At 39.9% G+C, this 3,887-nt stretch overlaps 1 long non-coding RNA gene across 1 annotated transcript; it reads left to right on the forward strand.

Moving 5' to 3' along the window:
- LOC119784402 lies at positions 1-817 on the forward strand. The gene is made up of 3 exons (XR_005280930.1): positions 1-100; positions 594-652; positions 732-817. It is a non-coding gene; the product is annotated as an uncharacterized LOC119784402 (long non-coding RNA).
- The last annotated feature ends 3,070 nt before the right edge of the window (positions 818-3,887 follow it).

Below are 3,887 nucleotides of genomic sequence, written 5' to 3' on the forward strand. Positions count from 1 at the left end.
TCAAGAATTCATCTAGTTTAGGATATTTCACCATGAGATGGACTCCATCTGAAGATGATTATAACGAGAGCCACCCCATCTGTTTTGTTGTTCAGGCAAAGTCTGTATCTGATCTGATGGTCACAATTTTTTAAAATGCAAACAAAACTGTCTGAATATCTGTCATGAAAAGGCCAAACTGACATATTTTTTTTTGTAATTACATTTCAATTACTTAATAGATTATTTCATGTAACTTGATCTTTCAGGCATTATTCTGAGGAAGAAGATGTGATTCATTTGGCAATAGTTTTGCTCTGATTAAAGATAAAAAGACCATTTTATTATTTACCTGTGCAGGGGGGCTAAATTTGTATCAGTTTTAAAATACAGTTGGGGGTTTAAAAGAATCAGATCATAGCTGTAAATGAGCTAAATAACTTTAAATGTGTTAGACTACATTTAAAGTTATTTCTCCAGTAGTATAACGTAACCCAAAGCAAACTGAAGGAGGGTTTTAAAAACAGCTAAAATCAGCAAATGTGTTTTTAAAAGCAATTATATTGTAAATTTAAAACAACAATAAATTTCCTTTTTCAAATCTGCCTCCACAGTATCAGCAGTTCTACGTATCAGTCTGAGTTTCGATGTGTAGTAGTGACAGTTGGAGACAGTAAGTTAATTCTTATTCATGTTTGATTCAATCTTCTTTTTTATTTAGTGGTTTTATTATGTATTTGCTGCTATCTAAGGACCAACAGTGACTCCAACCACTGTCACATCAACAACTACTAGAACCACCAATGTCCTGCCCACCACTGTCACGTCCACCACTGTCACACCAACAACTACTAGAACCACCAATGTCACGTCCACCACTGTCTTGCCTACCATTGTCCTGCCCACCACTGTCCTACCCACCACCGTGATGCCAACAGTTGGAAATGGTAAATTAATACATATATTTTTTTCATATTTGATTTAATCTTCATTTTTATTTTCTGAGCTATACTTTTGCTGCTATCAAAGGAGGAACAGTGACTTCAACCACTGTCCCATCCACTGTCCCTTTGACAACTTTAAATCCTCCTCCAAAAACTTGTAAGTAGAACTAAAGCGGTAAGTAAGTGAAAGTATCCCTGTAAACCATGTTGATCTCTTGTGCTTCCAGCTATTTTACTGTTGTGAGACTGAAGATCTCGACTAAACTGTCACTGAAAGATGATCAGGACAAAATTGTAAAAGCGGTGAGTGATGTTTTTAACTGGTTTAGTCCAAATGTGTTGATAATGTTAAACAATAACCCAAAAGTTTTGTCTCAGTGATGCAATTTAGCTCAGCTGTTGATGTTAGTTTTAATCATAGAAGCTTTTCATCATATCCAAAAAGCACCACTGGTTTGTCTCTTATACATCTTGTGTTTTTTTTCTGCAGCTCAAAAAACAACTGATTAAACAAGGGTTGCCACCTGATATAAAAATACACCTGCTGAGCAACGGCTCACTGGAAGTTAGTAAAACTGCTGACCCCTAGTGACTGATTGTGAGATGGATGTGATCCCGGCAGGAAAACATCAACGGATTTATCTGTTGTTTTTTTGCACTTTGAATTGCACGTGTGATGTTTTTTATGAACTAAAAATTATACACATTTCTTTATTCTGTGTTTTAATCAGCGTTGGTGTAGTAACACTTTCACAAAAAATATTTCATAAGCAGTTATCAATATGACGTGAATAAATAGAAATGTAAATAAGATCAATATTAGACGTCACTTAGACTATTTATGCAGGCAGATATTTACCTAGGGATTTTCTACTTCTTTGTACCTATCCTCCTCCATCAATGGGTAGCTTCTGTTTCTCTGGGAATTTATTCAATTTCACATCTAATCTCATTCTCTATGGACCAGTTATCTGTGAATAAAACTCTATAAATAAACAAGATTTTCAAAATTAATTCTTTACCCTGTGTAGAAATGACATAAATACTTGGAATCTGATTTATATAATTTCTCCATGATGTGGAAAAGATGTAGACCTTGTTAACTCCTTATGATGAATTCATACATGAATAATGAAATTGCTGATGAAGATTCGCAGTCATCCAGGTCATTGTTATTCCGTAAAAGTAAAAAAAAAAATCCACTGGACTTGGTTTCGAAGATTTGAAGATGTTTCGCCCCCTCTCCAGAAAGCTTTCTCAGACTTCGTCCACACGAAGTCAAAACGAACACGAAACGGTAATATTTTCCAGAACGTTTGTCGCAAAGACGGAGACGTAAAATAAATGTGATCGTCCACACGAATGCATGAAAACGCTGCAAAATGTATGCCAGGCCTATAAGTGGCGCTGTGGTGCCAAAGCAAAAATAGGCGACGAAATGTTGGGCATGCGCACTAATATTTATACATGGTTGCCCTGCGGGTCCATTTTTGTGGTTCAGTCAAATTCAGGTGCTGAACTATGTCGTCGATATTGCTCTGTTCTTCCTGGAGATATTCCAGAAGAAGAAGATTCTGTTGTAAGCCCGACAGCAGGGTGAGTAGCATGAGCAGCAACCATTCAACACAGTACGGCGCCATTGTTGTTGTGATACTGTGTCGCGCATGCGTGTTTAGAGGCGACGCTATGACGCATGCGTGTAAAAAAAAATGCGGTTAGAGCTTAAAGATGGAAACGCGAAAACAGCGTTTCAAAATCTTCCCACTCTGAAGGCTGAATAAAAAAAAGATCGTTTACAGACCCCCGAAACGCCGGCTTCGTATGGATGAGAGGCTGGTTTGGTGAAAAATTTTTGCGTTTAGGCCAGGGTTCGGCTTCGTGTGGACGGGGCCTTATACAGACAAGGCCTTGTATTGCTTGGAAACATGCAAATGGAAACCGATGAGTGGGTCGTTTTGTTCCATTGTTAGCCTGTAATATTTGAAACCTGTCTATGTTTTTTAAGGGTCGGTCGTTAAGGAGGTATTGTTCACCGGCTGGAGCGGTTAGGTGCTTTGTTCCTGTGTGATGGGGTGGGGGTTGTGGTAATATCTGGAAGGGATCATCTCTATTACTGAATTGTTAGTTTTTTGAAGCTGGAATCTGAGTCCACCACCTCTGTTTAAAGTTGTTTTTTCTCTGTTAACATCAGAGATGGGGACTCGAGTTTGTGACTCGTACTCGAGTCACACTTAAGTCGCATATTTAATGACTTCAGACTCAACTTAGACTTGCATTTAAAGGACTTCAGACTCGACTGAGACTCGTGATTTCCGACTTGTGAACAATATTTTATTTTGTTTTACTAACTTGACTGATCGCCGCTCGCCTTACCCGCACACAGAAGAGGTAAAAAAACCCCAAAAAACTCAAAGACCCAAACCGTGAAGCACCAAGTTCAAGTGTTTTATTTATACAAAAAGCCACAGCAAAAGTGGCATAATAAAACAGTCTTTTTCTTCTCCTGATAAAACCTAAAATTCAAGAGTTTTCCTTAAAAATCAGAGGCTGGAAGTTGGGCTTGTTATGCTGCTTCTGGTGCGAGTGATCAGCCTGCAGCACCCACTGGCTGATCCACAGCTGACTCTGCGGCGTTCCGGCACTGTTCCACTCCCTGGCGTGCCAAACCCCTTTCCAGACCGATCCAGCTAAAAAGAGAAGCAAGGAGAACGCCAGCATCCACGCGCCAAAACCCCCTCGGAAGATATATTCCTGTTTATGCTTTAAGCGAGGGGGAGCGCTACTTACAGGCGAGGTTCCTCCTCTGCCCTAATACTCCTTACTGGGCCATCTGTGCACCCTCCTGGCGCATGGACCCCGCCTGCATCTCCCCCGGCAGCGCGTCCGTCTCTGTCACCTGCAGATTCCGTTCTCCTTCTCCTTTCCTTCAGACTCCTTTTATGTCGGCTTTAATCAGCCCTTGCT

This window comes from Cyprinodon tularosa, unplaced genomic scaffold (assembly GCF_016077235.1).
Source record: "Cyprinodon tularosa strain WSP-4 unplaced genomic scaffold, ASM1607723v1 ctg225, whole genome shotgun sequence".
NCBI classification, from domain to species: domain Eukaryota; kingdom Metazoa; phylum Chordata; class Actinopteri; order Cyprinodontiformes; family Cyprinodontidae; genus Cyprinodon; species Cyprinodon tularosa.